Here is a 26,506-nt window from a genome sequence, read left to right as displayed (position 1 = left end):
GCTGATATTTTGTCATTTGATTCATTTGGCAGGGAATATACTCTATATTATTTTAATCCTTAGACATTTATTGTGAGTTGTTTTATACTCACCATATGAACTATAATATTGGCATATTTTTCTCAAATATACTTAAAGAGAAAATATATTCATTACATACTTGTTAGATAGAATGTTCTGCAAATATTTGCTATGTTGAATAAATTAACAAGGTATTGTATTTTTGTCTATTTATATAAATTACTGAGTTATTAGTGTTAAAACCACTAATAATTATGGATTTACCTATTTTCCCCATTAGCTCTGTTGATTTCTGATTCACACACTTTAAACATCTGATTGTACATGCATAAATATTAGGGATTGTTAATATTTGTGATACATTGGCCCTTTTTATAATTATGAGATTCTCCTTCTTCCTATTTCTCCTTGCTTTGAAGTTTACCTTGCCTGAGATCAATTTAGCAGCACCAAGGTTATGATTGTGTAGTGTTTCCTTTCCACACTCTTACCTATCTACTTCTACCTTCTACCTTTGGTAATCAACCACCCTGTAAAAATTCCACTCTGACAATATTTGTTTTTAAGTGGAATGTTTAGTTCATTAACATTTAATGTAATTATTAAGTTTGAGTATAGGGCTTCCATCTTGTTATGTGTTTTTCACTTGCCCTTTCTGTTTTTTTTCACTTTGATTTTCTGTTTTAGTTTCAGATTTTAGTTATAATAAATAGATGTCTTTATCATATCACTGTCTACTCGAGTTACTGTTACATCATCATATGCAATTATTCTGTGACAATATAATTCCATTTAGCATCTTTTTGGTTCAATTTAAACATCTTGTGCCATCCAAATAAGTTGTATCCTGTATAATTATAATTCCTCAATTCAATTAACCTTTTCCCCCTTTAAATTTTCAAATGTCCTTCAAATGAATTAGGAAAATAAAAAATATGGTATTATATTTTTAGCTATTTATTTACAGTTAGAAACACTCTGCAATCTCTTGTACAGCTTCAACTTTCAATCTATGATTACATGTATAAATTGTGAAGGATTCGCTTGGCTTTTTTATAATGGAAGTCTGCTAATATTGAATTCTCTCAGCTTTAGTTTATTTGTTGATATTTTTCTTTCACAATGTCTTTTATTTTACTTCAATCTAGGAGGGAGAATTCTAGATTGAGAAAATTTTTTTTCTTTTGCTAATTTTGAAATGCAGTTTGTTTTTTACAGGTATGCATTGTTTGGTGAGAAGTCAGTTATCCTTCACTTATTTTTTATATTTTTAATATTCTTTTCCTCTGACTGTTTTATAATTTTTATGTTCTCCTTGGTTACATTATGCCTAGATTTTTCTCCCATTTACTTACCTTGATTTTGGTTGAAGTTTTTTGATTAGTGGATGGATATTATCCATCAAGTGTGGAAAAATATAATGTCTTCAAAAATTAATTTCTGTTTTATTGTTTAGCTACTTGCTACAGGTCATTTTTTAAAGAATTAAAAAAAATTTTATTTTATTTTTTATTCATTTGTTCATACATTGTTTGTGACATTTTCCCCCCTGCCCCCCAGGTCATTCTTCATTCAGTTTTTTTTCAACCTTTTTCTCTGTGATTAATTTGATATCATTTCTATTGATCAGATTTTAAGTACATTAATCCATTGAAAAATAGTTTTGAATCTTCCTTAAGCATACCAAATATATTTCTTTATTTAAACATTGCATTTTTAAATTCTAGAATTCCCACTTGGTTTTTAAAAAACATTGTCACTTAATAAAAAAATTAAAACTGGTCTATTGCTACATGATAAATAAAACTTCATATTTAATGCACACAACTCAATGAGTTTGAGCTAACCATGTGAATCATAATTATAGTCATACATCAATCTATTCATCACCTCTAAAAGACTCCTCTGTCAAGTATGATATATTTGATACATTGTAAGAAGTTTTGTAAATGCCATAATGTACCCTCCACCCAGCATAACAATTAAAAAAAGAAAAAAATCTTAAGATTAAAAAAACCCCAAAGAGTAGAGAAAAAGTCACAATGGCTGATTGTTGACATCCTTATAACCCAGTGGTGACTACCCTAAAAAAGGAAGATCAAAGGACCCAAAAAGGCACCCATGGGGTCGCATAACCAGTGAGATGCAAAGCCCTCTCCAAATCTGCAAATAGAGATGCAACTAACACCACAGGAAGAATGGGAAGAACAGTCTGCAGCTCAACACTCCCAATCCCCCTCCCCTGAAGTCTCTGCACAGCTCCAGGCTCCATTACTCTGCACCCTCAGCAGTAAGTCCTGCTTCCCCGCACACACAGTAACTTGGAGCTCAATGCTCTCCCCTACTACATGACCTGCTACCTTCACCCTGAAATGCCAGGGAAACTGGTACACCTGTATAAGGAGGACCCACAGCTCCTGCTGCTCCATGGATTACTGAAGGCACAAGCCAGCGGGCTTGGTTCCCCAGAGACAGCAGCAGCATCACTGAACTGTGCTCCCTGAAGCCCATGCCAGCAATCAGGCCCCAGAACTCCTGCTGCCTGCAGACAGCTGTTCTGGCTCCTGGTAGTCAGTACCAGCAAGGACTCCCACTGCCTGCAGGTTGGTTCCCATGGTGCCCTAGCAGTGCCTCTGGAAGCCTGTGCCTGCAATTAGGCCCCAGAACTCCTGCTGCCTGCTGGCTTGGTTCCACCATGATTACAGCAGCTGCTGTGGCTCCTAGTGGCCTGCACCAGCAAGTAGGCCCCACGGCTCCTGCTACCCAAAGGCTTGGTTCCCCTGTGCCTGCAGCACTACCACACTGCACTCCTGGAGCTCGTGCCTGGAGCAGGCCCCAGAACTCCTGCTGCCTGAAGGCTTGGTTTCTCTGTGCCTGCAGTAGTTCCCATTGCTCCTGGTAGCCTGCCTCAGGCTCTCACTGCCTGCAGACTTGGGTCCCCTGTACCTGCAGCAGTTGCTGGAGTCCCTGGAAGCCCATGCCCCAATGCAAGTAGACCTTAGGTCTCCACTGCCTGGTAGCTTCACTGCCCCATGGGTACCCTCCACTTGCTACTCAGTGCCAGGAGCCCACCACTACACACCTAAGAGAACCTCAGGCTCCAGGCTTTGCTATTCTGCTGAAACCAGGAGGCTTCCCTCCCCACAAACCATGGAGGCCAAGACTCCCCACTCCCTGCCAGCAAGACAGCAGTCACTTCCCCATCAAAGATTCCCCACTGAGAGGAGGAAAGCTATAACCTGCTACTCTGCAGGCAACACTAGAAGCCCTGTTTCCCCAAGGTACACAGAAGCCCAGTGCTTCACACTGCACCTCCCTACAGGACAGTCAGGTCTGTCCTGTCCAAGGGCTGGAATCCCAGTTCCTCCACTGAGTGGAACTCTGCCACTCTGCTGGTACTAGAAGGACTTCCCCCTGCAGTACACAGACACCCAATGTTCCCCACTGTGACTGCAGGAGAGCCTCTGTCTCCTCATCAAAGAGTGGGAACTCTAGCTCCCTCACTGAGGGGAGAAAAGAGGTAAACTGCACCATACAAGAATGCTGCAAGGGGTAACATTTCCAGCATACCTCTCTCTGAGAAAAACTGCTGGAGCTCCAGGAGAAAAAACTGAAAACCCTAACTACAACTGCTCTCTCTCAAAAGCCAATTCCACCACTAAGGATCTAAAAACCTGCGCAAAGGAAGTGCTATCAAATAATAAATTCCAAAAAAATGGTAAAAATGATTAACGACCTCAAAGAAGAAACACAACAGTTAGCATTTGACCTTAAAGAGGACATGAATAAACAAATGAGCACAAAGAGAATAAAACCAAACAGATGAATGAAATTAAGAAGACTATCCAGGATATGAAAGGGGAAATTAATAAATATATGGAAACCCTGAAAAATAATCAGTCCGAAATAAACAACTCAATATCCCAAATAAACATCTCAATTGAAAGCTTGGCAAACTGAGTAGAGCAAGTTGAAAATAGACTATCATGAATGGAAGAAAGAGTAGAAAAATTAGACAAAACAGTAAAATATCATGAAACAATACTAAGGAAATATGGATGGAACATGCAAGATATCTGGACATCATAAAAAGACCAAACCTACAAATTATGGGTGTAAAAGGAGAAGAAATACAAACTAAAAGCATTGACAACCTATTCAATAGAATAATAGCTGAAAGCTTCCCTAACCTTGAGAGAAAGAGAGTCACCCAGGTGCAGGAAACTTGCAGAACACCAAACCATCAGTGTCAAAAAAGAAACACCCAGACATATCATAATCAAAACACTCAGTACACAGAACAAAGAAGGAATTCTGAAAGCTGCAAAAGAGAAAAGACAAGTCACAGATAAAGTCAGACTCATTACAATAACAGCAGATTTCTCAGCTCAAACTCTAAATGCATGAAGTTCATGGAACATCAATTCAAATATTAATTATGAAAACCAGGACTGTAAAATAGGCACAGTGTGTGCAGGGGCAGGGATACTAGTGTGAGAGGGGAGGGTGAACTAAGGAGATTAAGGTGACCGTACATGGTAGATGGACTTCATATACCTGTATGAAACAACTAGAAAACCTCTTGCAATTGCTTTAAGTTGGGTGGGGAGGGGGTTGAGGGAGAGAGACGATGGCAGCAATGCAACCAATGTACAATATAAGTCTAATCAGAATTGTCACTATGAACCTCCCCCCTCCTGTATCATAAATGTATCCTAATAAAAATTTATTTAAAAAAAGGACATAACTCAGGCCCTGAAAGAAAGAAACTGCTAACCTAGACTAGTATATCCAGCAAAACTACCCTTCCTAATTGAAGGAGAAATTAAAACCTTCCACAATAAGGAAAAACTAAAGGAATTCATGACTACCAAGTTAGCACTGCAGGAGATACTTAAAGGACTTTTACATATAGAAGAAGCTGGAGTAAGACAGGAAGACTCAAGAAAGAATAAACCTTTTTGAGCAAGCAGACCAGTAAACAAGGAATAGTTAAAACTAAACAACAAAGGAATAAAAATGGCTGGAAACAACTATCACCTCTCAGTATTAACACTGAATGTAAATGGCCTCCATGCCCCAATCAAAAGGGATAGAACACAAAACTGGATTAAAAAACAAGACCCAACCATGTGTTGCTCACAAGAGACTCATCTCACTGAAAACACAGGCTTAGAGACAAGGGGTGGAAAAAAGTTTTCTAAGCAAATGGACCCCATAAACAGGCAGGAGCAGCTATACTCATATCTGACAAAGTAGACTTCTGACTAAAATCAATAAGAAGAGACAATGAAGTCACTTCATATTAATTAAAGGAACAATTCATCAAGAGGCAATATCAATCCTTAACATATATGCACCAAACTCAGGGGCACCTATTTACATTTAAAAAAAAAAAACTCTAATGGCTCTAAGAGCACAGATAGACACTAACACAGTGATAGTGGGAGACCTGAATCCCCACTGCCACCAATACATAGTTCATCCAGGCAAAAGATCGATAAAGAAACTTCAGAGCTACTCCACACATTAGACCAAATAGATTTGACTGATACCTACAGAGTATGTCACCCAATAACTAGGCAATACACATTCTTCTCTGCAGCTCAAGGAACTTTCTCCAAACTAGATCATATTTTAGGACACAAAGCAAGTCTCAACACATTCAAGAAAACTGAAATAACCCCCTTCATCATACCAGATCACAATGGAGTAAAACAAAGAAACCCCAGAAAATATTCAAACACATGGATACTGAACAACACACTGCTGAAAAACCAATAGGTGACCAATGTAATAAGGGAAGAAACAAAAAGTTCCTAAAATCCAATGAAAAGAAAATAACAATCTTACATATTTTGTGGGACACAACAAGGGCTGTGCTAAGGGGATAGTTTATAGGTATAAGTGAGTACAACAAAAAACCAGAGACCTCTCAAATAAGCAATCTAATGATGTACCTTAAGCTCCTAGAAAAACAAGAACAAACCAAACCCAAAACCAGCAGATGGAAAGAAATAATAAAGATCAGGGTTGAGATCAATCTGATTGAAACCAAACAAACTATACAAAGAATCAATGAAACAAAGGGACACATGGGGTAATTTACCAAACCTTTAAAGAAGAACTAATGCCAATACTCCTCAAACTTTTCTAGGAAATAGAAAGGGAATGAACACTACTAAATTCATGCTATGCAGCAAGGATTACACCTCATTTCAAAACCCAATAAAGATGTAACCAGAAAAGAGAGTTATAGATGAATATCTTTAATGAATACGGATGCAAAGATTCTCAACAAAATATTGGCAAGAAGAATTCAGCAACAAGTCCAAATGATCATATAACATTACCAAGTCTGTTTCATTCCAGAAATGCAAGGATGGCTGAACACATGTAAATCCATAACCATAATACAGCATATCAACAGAAGCAAGGACAAAACCCACCTGATCCTCTGAATAGATGCTAAAAACGACTGACAAAATCCAACACCCATTCACGATAAAAGCTCTGAAGGAACTAGGAATAGAAGGAATGTTTCCCAACATGATAAAGGCTATATATAACAAACCTAAAGTCAATGTTATACTAAATGGAGAACAACTGAAACTGTTCCCCTTAGAGTCAAGAACAAGACAGGGCTATCGGTTTTCTTCACTCCTATTCAATATAGTTTTGGAACTCCTAGCCAGAGCAATAAGACAAGAGCAAGAAATAAATGGGATTTAAAGAGGGAAGGAAGAAGTCAAACTGTCCCTATTTGCAGATTACATGACCGTATACCTAACAGAACCCAAAAACTCTATGAGAAAACTATTAGAAATCATAAACTCTTTCAGCAAAGTAGTAGGATACAAAATTAACATACGGAAATCAATAGCTTTTCTATATACCAACAACACACAAACTGAGAAAGAAATCAGGGAAAATCCCATTTACAATACCCTCAAAAACAATAAAGTACCTTGGAATAAATTTAATGAAAAAAACCAAAGAACATTTTAGTGAAATCTACAAACCACAGAAGACAGAAAGTGAAGAAAACATCAGAAGATGGAAAGACCTTCCATGGTCATGGACTGGTAGAATCAACATTGTGAAAATGGCCATACTACCAAATGCAATCTATGTGTTCAACACAATTCCTATCAAAATTCCAATGACATTCTGCACAGAAATAGAAAAAACAATCATGAGATACATATGGAAACACAAAAGACCTGAAACAGCCAATGCACTCCTGAGCAAAATGCCCAATGCTGGAGGCATAACAATATCTTACTTTAAAACTATTCTACAGTGCCATAACAATAAAAACAGCATGGTATCAGCACAAAACAGACATAACGACCAATGGATCAGAATAAAAGATCCGGACATAAACCCACACATCAATAGCCAACTGATCTTCAACAAAGGAGCCTAAAACACATGATGGAGAAAAGACAGCCTCTTCAACAAATGCTGCTGGGAAAACTGGATATCAACAAGTAGAAGACTGAAACTAGATCCCTGACTTTCACCCTATATAAAAATCAATCCACAGTAGATCAAAGACCTTAATATAAGGCCTGGAACTTTGAAACAACTTCAAGAAGCAGTGGAAATACACTGGAACAGATAGGTACAGGGAATGACTTCCTAAACAGAACTCAAAAGGCTTATCATCTAAGAGAAACAATGAACAAATGGGACTGCATCAAACTAAAGAGCTTCTGCACAGGAAAGGAAACAATTACCAGACTCAAGAGACAGCCCACAGAATGGGCTAATATTTTTGCCAGCTACTCATCTAATAAGTGACTAATATCCGGAATTTATAGGAAACTCAAAAAACTCAGCCCCCAAAGAATCCACACCCTCATGAACAAACGGGCACATGAATTCATGTGCCCGTACATACAGGAAATTCTCAAAGGAAGAGATACAAATGGCCAGTAAATACATGAAGAAGTGTTCAACTTCCCTCGTTCTAAAAAAGATGCAAATCAAAACAACACTTAGAGTTCATTTCACCCCCAGTTAGAATGGCATAATCAAGGGTAATAACAACAACAAATGCTGGTGAGGATGCGGAGGAACAGGAACACTTATACACTGCTGGTGGGAATGCAAATTAGTACAACCACTCTGAAGATGCCTGAAAAAACTAGAGATAGAACTGCCATATGATCCAGTGAACCATTCCTGGGCATCAACCCAAAAGAATGTAAGAAAGGATACAGTAGAGACATCCATACACTGTTGTTCATCATAGCACTATTCACAATAGCCAAGCTCTGGAAGCTACCCATATGCTCTACAATTGATGAATGGATCATGAAATTGTGGTAATAGAGTATTACTCTGCTACAAGAAATAATGGCATTTGGTTTGAAGGTAAATGAATGCAATCAGAGGACATCATGTTAAGTGAAGTTAGGCAGAGTCAGAAATACAAAAGTGGCATGTTTTCTCTCATATATGGAAGATAGATCCAAAGATAAAGATAAACATGCACACAAAACCAAGCATGATCATATACAAACTCAGTGATAGAGCATGTTTACAATTGAGTTTGTATATGATCATGCTTCTAAGTGATTCTTTAGTTTGATGCAGTCCCATTTGTTTATTCTTTCTTTTAGATGCAGAACCTTTTGAGTTCTGTTTAGGAAGTCATTCCCTGTACCTATCTGTTCCACTGTATTTCCTACTGCTTCTTGAAGTTGTTTCAAAGTTCCAGGCCTTATATTAAGGTCTTTGATCTACTGTGGATTGATTTTTGTACAGGGTAAAAGTCTGGAACCTAGTTTCAGTCTTCTACATGTAGATATGTACTTTTCTCAATGACATTGGTTGAAGAGGCTGTCTTTTCTCCATTGTGTGTTTTGGACTCCTTTGTTGAAGATCAGTTGGCTATAGATGTGTGAGTTTATGTCTGGATCTTCTGTTCTGATCCATTTGTCTTCCTTTCTGTTTTTGTGCCAATACCATGCTGCTTTTATTGTTATGACTCTATAGAATAGTCAGGTATTGTGATGCCTTCAGCATTGGACTTTTTGTTCAGAATTGAATTGGCTATTTGAGGTCTTGTTTCCATATGTATTTCATGATTTTTTTGCAAACTTTTTCCAAAATTGACACCATCATTAAGAGCAGACTTAGTTAATGGATAGGATTTCAGTTCCTTCATGTCATAGATTTCTTTAAGCAATCATTGTGCCTGTCTTTGGGGTGTTTGTTTCACAAGAGAGTAGTTTTTATTATCTTCATGTTCAGAGAATTCAACATTGCACATTAACCCAGTTTTGTGGTCAGCTTTTAGCCTTTATCCATTCCTGCTTGCAAGCCAGATTTTGGACCAGGGAAGTTACCTCCCCAGTGACGGTGGATCCCATCATATCTGTCATTGTAATTGGTCCTGATACTCTCCTCCAGCTTAGCCAGAGCTTATTTGTCTTCTGAGTTAATTTGTGTGAACGCAGTGGTAGTGCACATCTTCCTGTGGACTAGTGGTCCCAGTCTGGGCTTCTCTTTGATAATTCAGTTGAGGGGCTGGCCCTATCTTGCGACACAAGGCAGGCAGGAATACAGCCAATTCCATAGGATCCACATCATGTGCAGTCACCACTGACTGAGACTTCTTGTTCTCCACCAAGGTACTATCATATTGATTTCTGCTTAAAGGACCGGTGATCTTCTAATGGGGATGTCTCCTTTGGCAGCAGGTTTCTTCTCAGCCTAGGCCAGCAGCCTTTGCTTCTTCTCCTGCGTCATCTCTGGCATGTGGATCAGCTTAAGAAGCTGTGTATCATTTGGTGGTCTAAGACCTGAATGAGCTGGTTTTGCAAAAGTTATGTTCAGCCTCTAAGAGAGGACAGTTCTTTGCCACTGTAGATAGATGTGTGTGTGTGTGTGTGGGGCATTTGGTAAAGCAATCTCTTTAGGATTGGCTGTTCTGTTCTATGCCATAGATCTTAGATCACTAACAGTGGATTTATCACTTTCTTGGCCTCTTGCTTCTTCATGACAGCAGGGGCCAAGGCCACCTTCTTCCAGTTGGCCTTCTTCCCTTTTGACATCATTGGTGGTTGGAGAGAGCAGACTTTTTAAAAAAATTTTTTTAAACATTGCATCTTCAGAACCCCTTTTAAACTTTAGTCTGCCAATATTCAGATAACCAAAATTCAGAGTCACTTTACTTATGTTTTCATTTTTACAACCTTGTTATTGAGGGTCAGAGTTCCTGACCAAGCCATGGTAGGTCCAAAAAGAGAATCTGCAGCTGTGTTATTTTTTGATGAAATCACTTAACATAAGATCCACTCACTTAGCGAATTTTAAATGCAAATACGGTATTGTTAGCTATGGACAATATGCTTGCTGTGTTGTAGTGGAGTTTCAGGACTTGCTCACCTTATGTAACTGAAGCTTTGTACCTTTTGACTAATATTGTTTCATTTCTTCCTCCTTTTTCCTTCAATGGCCATTTTACTATCTAAGTTTACCTATTTGAGATTTATTAAAAATATGATGTTATGTCCTTTTTTGACTATTTTGCTTCCGTAACACCCTCCAAGTTCATCCATATTGTTGTAAATGACAGGGTTCCTTAGTTTTTAAATACTGAATAATATTTGTATATGTCTGAAAGTATATGCATATATGTGTATGTATAGCCATATGAAAAAATATATATAGTGTAGCTTTCTAATATAATTGGAAATTTAAAAATGATGCTACCAGTTTTGTTTTTCTTATTCAAAATGGTTTTGGCTAATGGGAGGAAGGGGTCTTGTGATTTCATACAAATTTTAAGATGTTTTTCTATTTCTGTGAAGAATGCCATTAGGATTTTGACAGGAAGTTTATTTAATCTGAATATAATTTGAGTTAGTAAAGATATTTAACAATTTTGGTTCTTCCAATTCATGAGGATGAGATATTTTGCCATTTGTTTGTATTTCCTTTTATTTTTCATCAATATTTTATAGTTCTCAGTGTATGGACCTTATATATTCTTTGTTAAATTTATTCAAGTAATATATTTTACTATGCTATCAAGAAGAGGATTATTTTCATGGTTTCTTTTTTTTCTAGGTCATTATTTTTAGAAACTAAAGATTTTTTTGATGTTGATTTTATATCCTTCAGCTTTACTGAATCACTCTCTAGTTCTAACATTCTTTTTAATGGAATACTTGGGGTTTTACAAATATAGGATCATGTCATCTGCAAATAGAGATAATTTTACTCTTTCTTTTCTTACTCAGATGTCTTTTTAATCTTTTTTCTTAACTGATTGCTCTTGCTAGTATTTTCAGTACTATGTTGAATAGAAGTGGTGAATGTGGGTATCTGTGCTTAGCATCAGATTGTATGAGAAAAACTTCAGTTTTTCCTCACTAATTATGATGTTAACGTGGGTTTAATAATGGCCTGTGGAGGAAGGAAGAGAGTTGCTTCCAACAGCTGTCACTTTCAAAATCCAAGACTAGCCTGGCTCTGATAGTACTAGAAGAAGCAGGAGTTGTGAAACTGTTGATCCTGGATTAAACTGAAAGTCTTGGAATCAACTTCTACTTTAGAGGCAAAATGCAGCAGATTTAACAATGCTGACAGAAACAATAGTACATGGGAAGAAAAAAAATACCTTCTTCCTTTCATCTGCCAATAGTTTCATGAAAAAGTATACAAAATATAACTTTCACACTCTTAAGTCCTTTGATCTTATAGTAGGTAGAGTTAGAAGTGGATTTGGAACCCCATTTGTTGTTTTTATGATGCTTATCCTCATCTGGTGTATCATTTTTTTCTTGAGATTCCTTTGGGATCTGAGTTAATTGGCTGGAACTTTGTATTTTTTTTTTGTAGTACTGGGGCTTGAACTCAAGGCCTTATACTTGCTAGGCAAGTGCTTTCCCACTTGAGCTACTCCAAACTGGCTAGAATTTTGTATCAATAAAAGGAGAACTTTATTTCATCCTGTAGGGAGTAGAGAAAATGATGTATGTGAGAATGCAGCAAAAATCTTTCCTATACTCTGTTCTTTATTTCTGTCAAACAGTCTTCAGGAAATGAAATAAGTAACTCACCTTTGAGGGGACGTCAGTGTCTGAAGAATTAGTTTGTTGTAATTGGCCATGCTGTTTTTCTTCTTAATGTTAACAGCTGAATAATAAACAACACAGGGAAATAGGGGATCAACCATCTCCATGGATTGTGACCATCTTCTATTCTGAGATGCTCTTTACTTGCCCTTCCCTTCCCTCACTGCCAAGATGTCATATGGCTTGTCTATTAAAAATCAGATTTACATTTCTGGTAATTTCAAATTAGTTATATGATCAATCAAATCAATCAACTTTCTTCCACAATGTTGCTGTTTAGTATTATGGAAGTGTTCTGCTGTCCATATTATTTTATTGCATAGTTTAAGGATTAATTGACTTTCATCCCAAAATGCTTAAATATACAGATTAATAATGTGAATAATTAAGGCAGATAAAGGCTGGGTTAGTCCAGATATTTTCAGTTTGCCCTCATTTCACAATACCAGTTCAAAATTATTTAAACACAGAGATTAGAGCTATTTTCACTCATCTATATGACAACACTCTTTAATTATTATTTATTTTATTATTTTATTTATTTATTTTATTCATATGTGCATACAATGTTTGGGTCATTTCTCCCTTCTGCCCCCCACCCATTGAAGTTGGAAATGGTATAGAGGAAAATAATAGAACCTATTTAGAGGGTGTTAACCATCTATTGCTATGGAATCAACTACAGCAAAACTTAGCAAAATGAAAACCACATTGTTCTGTTGTCAGGGATGCAGGAACAGCTCAGTGGGTGGTTCAGTCTTGGGGTTTCTTACCAAGTTGCAATCAAGGTGTAAGTAGAGGCTGTAGTTATTACTTTAAGGTTCAACTGGGGGGGTAGGATCTTTCTTTCCTTTAGAAAATCTCTGAAGGTCTAATTCACCACATAACAGCTGGCTCCCAGCAGAGTGAGCCAAAAAGAGCAAGATAGAGAATCCAAGAAGATGGTCCTTTCATAAGAATCCAAGAAGATGGTCCTTTCATAACCTATCTTAGAAACGATTATCCATAACTTCAGCTATACTCAGTTAACCAAAAGCAAGACAATTCTTGCCTCCACTTAATGGAATGTAATTATAAAGGACATAAAAACCAGGAACAAGGATGATTGAGACCCATTTTAGTAGCTGCCTACTACAAAAGGAATGTAGAATTGATCTTTAAAATAGAAAATTAAAGACATTTTTGTTAAAAATAATTAAAAGAAGAGAAGCAGTACAAATGTGGTGTTTAAGACTTAGATTTGCTAAGATAGCTTAGATTCTTATTGAAATTAAATTTAAATATCATGTTTTTGTTTTTATTATTCATATGTGCATACAAGGCTTGGGTCATTTCTCCCCCCTGCCCCCACCCCCTCCCTTACCACCAACTCCGCCCCCTCCTTCTCCCCCCCACCCCCTCAATACCCAGCAGAAACTATTTTGCCCTTATTTCTAATTTTGTTGTAGAGAGAGTATAAGCAATAATAGGAAGGAGCAAGGGTTTTTGCTAGTTGAGGTAAGGATAGCTATACAGGGCATTGACTCACATTGATTTCCTGTGCGTGGGTGTTACCTTCTAGGTTAATTCTTTTTGATCTAACCTTTTCTCTAGTTCCTGGTCTCCTTTTCCTATTGGCCTTAGTTGCTTTTAAGGTATCTGCTTTAGTTTCTCTGCGTTAAGGGCAACAAATGCTAGCTAGTTTTTTAGGTGTCTTACCTATCCTCACCCCTCCCTTGTGTGCTCTCGCTTTTATCATGTGCTCATAGTCCAATCCCCTTGTTGTGTTTGCCCTTGATCTAATGTCCACATATGAGGGAGAACACACGATTTTTGGTCTTTTGGGCCAGGCTAACCTCACTCAGAATGATGTTCTCCAATTCCATCCATTTACCAGCGAATGATAACATTTCGTTCCTCTTCATGGCTGCATAAAATTCCATTGTGTATAGATACCACATTTTCTTAATCCATTTGTCGGTTCTAGGGCATCTTGGCTGTTTCCATAACTTGGCTATTGTGAATAGTGCTGCAATAAACATGGGTGTGCAAGTGCCTCTGGAGTGACCTGTGTCACAGTCTTTTGGGTATATCCCCAAGAGTGATATTGCTGGATCAAATGGTAGATCAAAGTCTAGCTTTTTAAGTAGCCTTCAAATTTTTTTCCAGAGTGGTTGTGCTAGTTTACATTCCCACCAACAGTGTAAGAGGGTTCCTTTTTCCCCCCATCCTTGCCAACACCTGTTGTTGGTGGTGTTGCTGATGATGGCTATTCTAACAGGGGTGAGGTGGAATCTTAGTGTGGTTTTAATTTGCATTTCCTTTATTGCTAGAGATGGTGAGCATTTTTTCATGTGTTTTCTGGCCATTTGAATTTCTTCTTTTGAGAAAGTTCTGTTTAGTTCACTTGCCCATTTCTTTATTGGTTCATTAGTTTTGGGAGAATTTAGTTTTTTAAGTTCCCTATATATTCTGGTTATCAGTCCTTTGTCTGATGTATAGTTGGCAAATATTTTCTCCCACTCTGTGGGTGTTCTTATCAGTTTAGAGACCATTTCTTTTGATGAACAGAAGCTTTTTAGCTTTATGAGGTCCCATTTATCTATGCTATCTCTTAGTTGCTGTGCTGCTGGGATTTTGTTGAGAAAGTTCTTACCTATACCTACTAACTCCAGAGTATTTCCTACTCTTTCCTGTATCAACTTTAGAGTTTGTGGTCTGATATTAAGATCCTTGATCCATTTTGAGTTAATATTGGTATAGGGTGATATACATGGATCTAGTTTCAGTTTTTTGCAGACTGCTAACCAGTTTTCCCAACAGTTTTTGTTGAAGAGGCTGCTATTTCTCCATCATATATTTTTAGCTCCTTTGTCAAAGACAAGTTGGTTATACTTGTGTGGCTTCATATCTGGGTCCTCTATTCTGTTCCACTGGTCTTCATGTCTGTTTTTGTGCCAGTACCATGCTGTTTTTATTATTATTGCTTTGTAATATAGTTTGAAGTCAGGTATTGTGATACCTCCTGAATTGTTCTATTGACAGAGTATTGCCTTGGCTATTCGTGGCCTCTTGTGTTTCCATATAAATTTCACGGTAGATTTTTCAATCTCTTTAATGAATGTCATTGGAATTTTGATGGGAATTGCATTAAACATGTAGATTACTTTTGGGAGTATCGACATTTCTACTATGTTGATTCTACCAATCCATGAGCATGGGAGATCTCTCCACTTTCTATAGTCTTCCTCAATCTCTTTCTTCAGAAGTGTATAGTTTTCCTTGTAGAGGTCATTCACATCTTTTGTTAGGTTTACACCTAGGTATTTGATTTTTTTTGAGGCTATTGTAAATGGAATTGTTTTCATACATTCTTTTTCAGTTTGCTCGTTGTTAGTGTATAGAAATGCTAATGATTTTTCTATGTGGATTTTATATCCTGCTACCTTGCTATAGCTATTGATGATTTCTAGAAGCTTCTGAGTAGAGTTTTTTGGGTCTTTAAGGTATAGGATCTTGTCGTTTGCAAATAGGGATATTTTGACTGTTTCTTTACCTATTTACCTATTCCTTCTTCTTGCCTAATTGCTCTGGCTAGGAATTCCAGTACTACGTTGAATAGGAGTGGAGATAGTGGGCATCCTCATCTGGTTCCTGATTTTAGAGGGAATGGTTTCAGTTTTTCTCCATTAAGTATAATGCTGGCTGTAGGTTCGTCATATATAGCTTTTATAATGTTGAGGGACTTTCCTTCTATTCCTAGTTTTCTTAGAGCTTTTATCATGAAATGATGTTGGATCTTATCAAAGGCTTTTTCTGCATCTATTGAGATGATCAAGTGGTTTTTGTCTTTGCTTCTGTTAATGTGGTTTATTATGTTTATTGATTTTCGTATGTTGAACCACCCCTGCATCCCTGGGATGAAGCCTACTTGGTCATGGTGAATAATCTTTTTGATGTGTTGCTGAATTCGGTTTGCCATTATTTTGTTGAGGATTTTTGCATCAATTTTCATTAAGGAGATTGGCCTATAGTTCTCCTTTTTGGAGGTGTCTTTGCCTGGTTTTGGGATAAGTGTAATACTGGCTTCATAAAATGTGTTTGGCAGTTTTCCTTCCCTTTCTATTTCATGGAACAGTTTAAGGAGGGGTGGTATCAGTTCTTCTTTAAAGGTCTGATAGAATTCAGCAGAGAATCCATCTGGTCCTGGACTTTTCTTTTTGGGGAGACTCTTGATTGCTGCTTCGATTTCATTTTGTGTTATAGGTCTATTCAGGTGATTAATTTCCTCTTGGTTCAGTTTTGGATGCTCATATGTATCTAGAAATGTGTCCATTTCTTTTAGATTTTCAAATTTTTTTGAATATAGGTTCTCAAAATAGTCTCTGATGATTTCCTGTACTTCCATGGTGTTTGTTGTTATCTCCCCTTTTGCATTCCTAATTCTACTAATTTGGGTTTTTTCTCTCCTCATTTTAGTCAGGTTTGCCAGGGGTCTATCGATCTTGTTTATTTTTTCAAAGAACCAACTTTTTGTTTCATTAATTCTTTGTATGGTTTTTTTGGTTTCTATTTCGTTGATTTCAGCTCTTATTTTTATTATTTCTCTCCTTCTATTTGTTTTGGGATTTGCTTGTTCTTGTTTTTCTAGGAGTTTGAGATGTATCATTAGGTCATTGATTTGGGATCTTTCAATCTTTTTAATATATGCACTCATGGCTATAAACTTTCCTCTCAAGACTGCCTTAGCTGTGTCCCATAGGTTCCGGTAGGTTGTGTTTTCATTTTCATTGACTTCCAGGAACTTTTTAATTTCCTCTTTTATTGCATCGATGATCCATTCTTCATTAAGTAATGAGTTATTTAGTTTCCAGCTGTTTGCATGTTTTTTGTGTTTACTTTTGTTGTTGAATTCTACTTTTACTGCATTGTGGTCAGATAGTATGCACGGTATTATTTCTATTTTCTTATATTTGCTGAGGCTTGCTTTGTGCCCTAGGATATGATCTATTTTGGAGAAGGTTCCATGGGCTGCTGAGATGTTTGAAGGTTTGATTGTGTGTATCTAAGTTGAGGTTACTCTCTCCTGTCTTGCTTTTTCTTTTCCTGTGGTTTGGTGCTGCCTGTCTTTTCATGGTTAAGTTGGTTTTCACTTTCTGTGTGCAGAATCCCTTGCAGAATCTTTTGTAGTGGTGGCTTTGTGGTCACATATTGTTTTAATTTCTGCTTATCATGGAAGACTTTTATTGCTCCATCTATTTTGAATGATAGTTTTGCTGGGTAGAGTATCCTGGGGTTGAAGTTTTTTTCATTCAGTGCCCAGAAGATCTCACCCCATGCTCTTCTTGCTTTTAATGTTTCTGTTGAGAAGTCTGCTGTGATTTTGATGGGTTTACCTTTGTATGTTACTTGTTTTTTCTCTCTTACAGCCTTCAATATTCTTTCCTTAGTTTCTGAACTTGTTGTATTAATAATGATATGTTGTGGAGTAGTTCTATTTTGATCTGGTCTATTTGGTGTCCTGGAGGCCTCTTGCATCTGTACGGGTATATTTTTTCTCTAGACTTGGGAAATTTTCCATTATTATTTTGTTGAATAGATTATGCATTCCCTTCGCTTGCATCTCTTCTCCTTCTTCGATGCCCATGATTCTCAAGTTTGGTCTTTTGATGGAGTCAGTGAGTTCTTGCATTTTCTTTTCACAGGTCTTGAGTTGTTTAATTAATAGTTCTTCAGTTTATCCTTTAATTACCATTTCATCTTCAAGTTCTGAGATTCTGTCTTCTGTTTGTTCTATTCTGCTGGATTGGCTTTCCGTTTTGTTTTGCAGTTCTGTTTCATTCTTTTTTCTGAGGTTTTCCATATCCTGTCTGTTTTCCTCTTTAATGTTGTCTATTTTTGTCCTGAGTTCATTTATCCTTTTATTCATTGTGTTCTCTGTTTCACTTTGGTGTTTATACAGTGCCTCTATGGTTTCCTTTATTTCTTCTTTTGTTTTTTCAAATTCTCTATTTTGTGTCTTGGAATTTCTTGAGTGTCTCCTGTACATTTTGGTTGACCCTGTCCAGTATCATCTCTATAAATTTCTCATTGAGTACTTTGTAGTATGTGTTCTTTTAAATTATTCTTGTGGGCTTCATTGGGTCTTTTGGCATAGTTTATTTTCATTTTGTTGGAGTCTGGATCTGAGTTTCTGTTCTCTTCATTCCCCTTTTGTTTCTGTACTAATTTTTTGCTGTGGGGAAACTGGGTTCCCTGTTTTTTCTGTCTTCCCATCATTGTCTTTGGTGTTGTTACTGTCCCTGTCTGTGTGCAATTAAGTATTTTCTAGCTTGTAATAATAATAATGGTAATATTTAGAATGGAAGGGTGAGCTGAGATGGAAAGCAAGAAGTTAAAGAAACTAGGAAAACAAATACACAGACAAGAGGGAGAAAGCAGAACAAGGTTTCAGATAAGAAAGTTTCAAAGGTATAAACAGGGAGCGTTAGTGTACTAATTGACAGTAAGCTGAACAGACACTGGAGGGACAGAGATAGGATTGAAAATCAAAAATAAAAAAAAATTAAGATAGGAATGAAAATAAAAAATAAGTAAATGAAAGAAATATCTATATATTAAAAATGAATTAAAATAAAATGGAAAATAGAAAATTTAAAAAAAAAAACAAAAAACCCTCCAAGTTCAAATGCAATGCAATTTCTGTCTTAATAATTTAGGTGTCCATCTCAGTCTCCAATACTGGAGATGGTGCCTCAGATATTGTTCTGTAGTTGTAGAACAAAACTACACACACACACACACACACACACACACACACAAATCAAAACAAAAAAAAAACAACAAAAAAAACCCCACCTAGTGTCCCAAGTTCAAATGTAATACAGTTTCAGAAAGTTTTTCCGCTTGCAGGTGTAATTCGGTTGTTCTCTCATCAAAGGTAGGGACAGAAAGAAAAAAAAGAGTCTGGAGACAGTTCTGAGAATGGTATCTGCAGCTGTGGCTTGCCTGCCCACTGCTGTCAGCCTGCTGTTGCTGGAGGCATTGTTTATGCAGATCTCTGGGGTGAGCTTAGCACTCACCTGGCCCCGCAGGCTTTGTTCAGAGTTCTCCTGTGCGGGAGCCTCTGGTACAGGCTTTCCCCTTTCCAAACACTGGGAAAGGTGACACTGCACCTGCATTGTCAGGCCTGCGTGTTTATTTACAGTTCATGTGGGAGGTGGGTCTTCCCTCCTCTCCTGTGAAGTTTTCCTCCCACTGCCACTTTCACAAGCTTTCCTGCTCCTGATTACTGGGCAGTGCTGCTGCTCCTGCCAGCCGCCATGTTTGTTTACAGGTCACGTGGGAAGTGGGTCTTCCCTCCTCTCCTGTGGTGTTTTCCTCCCTCCACCACTCTCACAAGCTTTCTGGCTCCTGGTTGCTGGGCATGCGCCCCGCCCCTGCTCCTGCCAGAGGCTCTCTGGCCCACCTGGCTTGTTTATTTAGTCCCAGGAAGGATTCCCTTCCCCCAATCTTCAGGGCTTAGGGCGCCTCACCCTCTTTCCAGCGTGTCTTTATTGCTCTTATTGCTTATTACTCAGTTTCTCTTTTTTCCCTGGGTGGAGGTCAGTCTGTCCAGGGGGCTATGCTGCTCTGGCCCAGGCTTGTCTGTGGGAGTACCGTGGTACCACGAAATAACACGTGGTACCAGTGTTCATAAATAACTGTCTTTAGGTAGCTCGTCTGATTTCGGGGTGCTTAGCGAAGTTCTCTGTGTTAAGCTTTTTCTAGTTAAATCATTATGCGAAAGGTACAAGGTGTAATCTTTGCTTTTTAGTGCTTTGAGTTAATCTTTCATCTTTCCCTTGCGGTACTGGCTCTATGGCTCCGTGGTATGTATTTCTATCACCTATACTTTACAATTTGGTGAATGTTTTATTTGTTGGTTTTATGTAGTTGTGGTTGTTGGTTTTTGGGCTAGAATTGGCTCAAAATGTTCATTGTGTGAAGTCTTCTGGGTGTAGGCCAGATGCTTTGTGGCTAAGCTACATTTTGATGTTCCAAGCACACTTTCCAGTATGCTTACCTTGTTACGACTTATCTCCTCTTAATTTTTGTGGTGGCAGCTTATGTAGGCTTAGTATTAAAAATATTGAGGAGGGTGACGGGCGGTGTGTGCGTGCTTCATTGCTCAGTTCAATTGAGCTTTCTAAGTTCAATTTACTGCTAAATCCTCCTTATCCTCTTCAGTTTCATAAGAGTTTCCGTTAGTTTTCTTAGGGCAAGAAAATGTAGCCCATTTCTTCCCACCTCATTGGCTACACCTTGACCTAACGTTTTTATGTTGTATGTTTTGGCTTACTTAGAGTGCCTTAATTAGGGTTTGCTGAAGATGGCGGTATATAGGCTGACTTAGCAAGAGATGGTGAGGTGAATCGGGGTTTATCGATTATAGAACAGGCTCCTCTAGATGGATATAAAGCACCGCCAAGTCCTTTGAGTTTTAAGCAATTGCTAGTAGTTCTCTGGCGAATATGTTTGTTAGGTTTACATATCTAAGTTTACGGCTAAGCATAGTGGGGTATCTAATCCCAGTTTGGGTCTTAGCTGTCGTGTTATCAGATTTATTTTAAGATCACTTTCGTGGGTTATTTTTTCTTCAACTATAGCTTTTTACAGCTTAGGTCAAGTTTATCCTTATTGAGGGTGGATATTCTTAAACACGCTTTACGCCGGGGTTTATTAGTTTGGGTCTATCGTATGACCGCGGTGGCTGGCACGATATTTACCAACCCTGTGGTCAGTGTAACTAAGTCAAACTTTCGTTTATTGCTTAATTTTTATTACTGCTGTATCCCGTGGGGGTGTGGCAAGGCAAAGCGTCATTAGCTACAAGTTTTGTGTGCTTGATGCTTGCTCCTTTTGGTCTGTTAGACTTAGAGGGCGTACTCACTGGGGCACGGATATTTGCATGTATAATTTCACTGAAAACCAATAAAAAGGCTAGGACCAAACCTTTACTTGTTTATGGGATTATGTAATCCATCTAGGCATTTTCAGTGCCTTGCTTTGGTATATAAGCTACATTAACTTTTGTGTTTGAGTCAGTTTCTTTTATATGGTCGGTTGTTTTGGGTGTCTTATTAGTATGTGGAAGGGGGGCGGGAAGCATGGGTTGTGATTTAATTTACGAGATACTGAGATGGCACATTAATAAATTGAACGTATAAAATAAAGGATTAAGACATGAGGTTTAGGGGTAGGTAGTTATGTGAAGTTTGTTGGTAGAGCATGTTTCTTGTTTTTGGGGTTTGGCAAGAGTTAGTCATGCGGGGGGGGTAGGGGGGGGTTTGCCCATATATACGTGTATACGTGTATACGTGTATACGTGTATACGTGTATACGTGTATACGTGTATACGTGTATACGTGTATACGTGTATACGTGTATACGTGTATACGTGTGTACGTGTGTACGTGTGTACGTGTGTACGTGTGTGTTGTTTTTTCTTTATGTCCATCAAGCATGAAGTTCTAGCATACCTTGATTTTTATTATGCGGGTAAAGAATATTGATTTAAAAGTCCAGCTACAATTGAATTGACTGAGACCATGCCTTGACGGCTATGCTGAGTCACAGCATCCTAAAAATTAAAAAATACCAAATGTATGACAGAACAGTTATGTTGATCATGGGCCAGTCTAGTCATGAATCCATCGAGATGTCTTATTTAAGGGGAACGTGTGGGCGATCTTAGTTATCATGGCCCTGAAGTAAGAACCAGATGCCAGGTATAGTTTCAGAATAGAAACCCCCAAGTTGTATGGGCCCGGAGCGAGAAGAGGGGTACTTCCCGAGCGGGTTGCTGGTTTCACGGAGGATGGTAGATTAAGAGACTATCCAGTGGTGGAGGATATCCATTTTGAGGTGGATTGTTTATGACTTTATGCGCTAATGCACGATTAATAGATTGATGTTTTATGTCCGCTTGTAGGGACTGCTTGGTTTTGAATAGTCATGTTGTTGTTAACGTCCTGTTGGTTATTGTTGTATGTACTATAGTCCGGTTGTTATTATTGTACTTGCTTGTATGCTTGTCTTAAAAGAATTTGTATGTACAGTTATGCAGTTATGTGCTATGTACGATTAGCATTTAAAGTACTCAGGCATTATTAATGTGGAAGATAACTTAATGCACGATATACATAGGTTGTTCTTGTGTGGTGCAGGGGGTAGTTTAATTATGAGAATGTCAGCTTTGGGTGCTGGTGGTGGGACTTTGTCTCCTCCTTGATGTCCTAAGGGGTGTTTTTTCCCATTGTTGGTTTACAAGACCAAAGTAATAGTTTATACTATGAGGACTCTTCATTTAAGTATTTTGTTTTCAATTAGGCTGGCGGTAGGTATGAGGATGAGGATGATGAAGAAGTATAGGATTGATGCTGTTTGGCCGATAATGATGAATGGGGGTTCGACGGGTTGTCCGCCGATTCATGTTAGGGTTAGGAGATCTGCGGCTAGTGCTCAGAACAGGCACTGGCTGATTGGACGGAATATTAGGCTTCGTTGTTTTGATGTGTGGAGTAGTGGGAAGGCCATTAGGATTAGGATTGACAGTACTAGGGCTACAACTCCGCCTAGCTTGTTGGGGATGGATCGTAGGATTGCGTATGCGAATAGAAAGTATCACTCTGGTTTGATGTGTGGAGGAGTGCTTAGGGGGTTGGCTGGTGTGTAGTTGTCTGGGTCTCCTAGTAGGTCTGGTGAGAATAGTGTTAGTGTTAGGAGAGGGGTGAGTAGGAGTAGTACTCCTAGGGAGTCCTTGATGGTAAAGTATGGGTGGAAGGGGATTTTGTCAGAGTCTGAGTTGATTCCTGATGGATTATTGGATCCTGTTTCGTGTAGGAATAGGAGGTGGACTGTTGCCAGTGCTGCAATAATAAAGGGTAAGATGAAGTGGAATGCAAAGAATCGGGTTAGGGTGGCTTTGTCTACAGAGAAGCCGCCTCAAATTCATTCTACTAGGTTGGGGCCGATGTATGGAATTGCTGAGAGTAGATTTGTGATTACTGTGGCTCCTCAAAAGGATATTTGCCCTCACGGGAGGACGTATCCTATAAAGGCGGTTGCTATGACTGTGAATAGTAGAATGATGCCAATGTTCCATGTCTCTGTGAAGGTATATGATCCATAGTAGACCCCTCGTCCTACGTGTATGAATAGGCAGATAAAGAATATGGAGGCTCCGTTGGCATGAAGATATCGGATAATTCAGCCGTAGTTGACGTCTCGGCAAATATGTGCGACTGAAGAGAATGCTGTCGCGGTGTCTGATGTGTAGTGTATTGCTAGGAATAGCCCTGTTGCAATTTGTAGGATTAGGCAGATTCCTAGCAGGGATCCAAAGTTTCATCATGCTGAGATGTTGGATGGTGTTGGGAGGTCAATGAATGAGTGGTTAATAATTTTTATTAATGGGTGTGTTTTTCGGATGTTTGTCATTAGGGGTTTTCGTAGTTGAATTACAACGATGATTTTTCATGTCATTAGTCTTGGTTTAAGTCCATGTGGAAACTATGACTTATTCTATGTACTTATTAAGTATTATGTTTGTGTTGGGGTTCGTGGGTTTTTCTTCTAAGCCCTCTCCTATTTACGGCGGGCTTGGGTTGATTGTTAGCGGTGGGGTTGGTTGTGGGTTAATTTTGAGTTCTGGTGGTTCTTTTTTAGGGCTGATGGTATTTTTAGTTTATTTGGGTGGGATGATAGTGGTGTTTGGTTATACTACGGCTATGGCTATTGAAGATTATCCTGAGACGTGGGGTTCTAATGTGGCTATTTGAAGTGCTTTGGTTTTTGGCTTGTTTGTTGAGTTAATTTTTTTAGCCTTGTTGGTGAAGAATGATGAGGTAGATGTATTGGGGGGTGTTTATAATACGAGCGACTGGGTTGTTTATAGTGGTGAGGGGGTTGAGTGTATTAATAAAGATGTTATGGGTGTTGCAGCTGTTTATAGTTATGGGTGTTGATTAATGGTGTTGGCGGGTTGGTCTTTGTTTGTGAGTATTTTTATTGTTCTTGAGATTACTCGTGGTCGTTAAATGATGATTGTTAGTGCTAAAGCTGCTGATAGTAGGAAGGACAGGAAGTATAGTTTGATTATTCCTTTTTGGTTGGATACGGTAATGGAGGCTTTAATTTGTACGTGAGCTAGCAGTTTGGGTGTGATTTTTTCTGTTCATGTTGTATCTAGGAGGGTTGACGCTGTTTTTTGGCTGAGTATTAGTGTGTGTTTGGGTGAAGTTCGGTGTATGATGGCTGGAAAGAATCCTAGTATTGTGGAGAATGAGTTGGTATTGGAGGTTAGGTTTAGTTTTAGGTTGTAGGTTATGTTATTTAGTTCTATTGCGATGGTGAAGCCTAATATGGTGATTGCCAGGGCTATTAATTTTAGGTATAGGGGTATGGTTAATGTGGGGTTGTTTATGGGAATGATGTTGTTTGAGATAATGAAGCCAGCGAAAATGCTTCCTACTAGTAATCGCTTGATAGAGTTTGTTAGTTGTGGGTTGTTTTCATTGATGTTGATGAGTGGGTGAAATCGGGGTTGCCCTAGTAGGGCGAAGAAGATAATTCGTGTGCTGTATACAGCTGTAAGGGAGGTTGCAATGAGTGTGATTAGTAGGGCTCAGGCGTTGGTATACGACGTGTTGGCGGATTCAATGATAAGGTCTTTTGAGTAGAACCCTGTTAGGAAAGGCATGCCTGTGAGTGCGAGACTTCCTACTACCAGGGAGGAAGTTGTAAATGGTATTGCTTTGGCTAGTCCTCCTATTTTACGGATGTCCGGCTCAAACCACAGCTTCATGCCAATCGTGTTAGAAATAGTCCCACTTAAATACTTCGAAAACTGGTCCCTATCTATACTATAAGTACATTATGAAGCTACAGCAGCGTTAACCTTTTAAGTTAGAGATAGAGAGTAATCTCTCCATAATGACATGCCACAACTCGATACATCCACATGATTCACAACGATCACCTCTATAATTCTCACCCTATTCATCATCTTCCAACTAAAAGTAAAAACATTCACCTTCACACCTAATCCCACACCCAAAAATGTTGAATCTATAAAACAAAAAAACCCTTGAGAAAAAAAATGAACGAAAATTTATTTGCCTCTTTTATTACCCCTACTATAATAGGACTCCCTATTGTTACCCTAATTATCCTTTTCCCAAGTATTACACTCCCAACCCCAAACCGATTAATTAACAACCGGTTAGTCTCTATTCAACAATGAGCAGTTAAACTAATCACCAAGCAAATAATAACAATACATAACTCCAAAGGACGTACTTGATCTTTGATGCTAATATCACTCATTATCTTCATTGGATCAACCAACCTACTCGGACTTTTCCCATACTCCTTCACCCCAACAACCCAGCTGTCAATAAATCTCGGAATAGCCATCCCACTTTGAGCAGGAGCCGTAATTCTAGGCTTCCGCCATAAAATAAAATCATCCCTAGCTCACTTTTTACCACAAGGAACCCCTATCCCCCTAATCCCAATACTAGTTATTATTGAAACTATCAGCCTGTTCATTCAACCAATAGCACTAGCCATTCGACTAACAGCCAATATCACAGCAGGCCACCTACTAATACACCTAATCAGCGGAGCCACACTAGCACTACTAACCATCAACCCAACCACAGCCTTCGTAACATTTATCATTCTAATCCTCCTCACAATCCTCGAATTCGCAGTAGCCCTAATTCAAGCTTACGTATTCACACTCCTAGTTAGCCTGTATCTCCATGACAACACATAATGACCCACCAAGTCCACGCTTACCACATAGTCAACCCAAGCCCATGACCGCTAACAGGAGCACTATCTGCCCTCCTCATAACATCAGGCCTAGCAATGTGATTTCACTTTAACTCCATCTCCCTCTTAACACTAGGACTACTTACCAACTCACTAACCATATACCAATGATGACGAGACGTAGTACGAGAAGGTACATTCCAGGGCCACCACACCCCAATTGTTCAAAAAGGACTGCGATACGGAATAGTACTATTCATCGTCTCCGAAGTTTTCTTCTTCGCCGGATTTTTCTGAGCCTTTTACCACTCAAGCCTAGCCCCAACCCCAGAACTAGGCGGCTGCTGACCACCCACCGGTATCAACCCACTAGACCCCCTAGACGTCCCTCTCCTCAACACATCAGTTCTTCTCGCATCAGGAGTATCCATTACCTGAGCCCATCATAGCCTAATAGAAGGAAGCCGAAAAAATATAATCCAAGCACTGTCAATCACCATCCTATTGGGCATCTACTTCACCCTTCTACAAGCCTCAGAATATTTTGAAACCTCATTCACAATCTCCGATGGCATCTACGGCTCAACTTT

At 38.6% G+C, this 26,506-nt stretch overlaps 1 protein-coding gene and 2 pseudogenes across 1 annotated transcript in view; 1 reads left to right on the top strand and 2 right to left on the bottom strand.

Moving 5' to 3' along the window:
• LOC109676412 (disintegrin and metalloproteinase domain-containing protein 5-like) overlaps positions 1-26,506 on the top strand; it is a 208,130-nt gene that overhangs the window by 31,743 nt on the left and 149,881 nt on the right. The gene's annotated exons all lie outside the window — the stretch shown is intronic.
• LOC141416511 (large ribosomal subunit protein eL8-like) lies at positions 9,328-10,088 on the bottom strand (annotated as a pseudogene).
• Positions 22,437-24,942, bottom strand: LOC141416509 (NADH-ubiquinone oxidoreductase chain 5-like; annotated as a pseudogene).

This window comes from Castor canadensis, chromosome 14, assembly GCF_047511655.1.
Source record: "Castor canadensis chromosome 14, mCasCan1.hap1v2, whole genome shotgun sequence".
NCBI classification, from domain to species: Eukaryota; Metazoa; Chordata; class Mammalia; order Rodentia; family Castoridae; genus Castor; species Castor canadensis.
The sequence above is the reverse complement of the archived record's forward strand: the minus strand, read 5'-3'. Positions and strand labels throughout refer to the sequence as shown.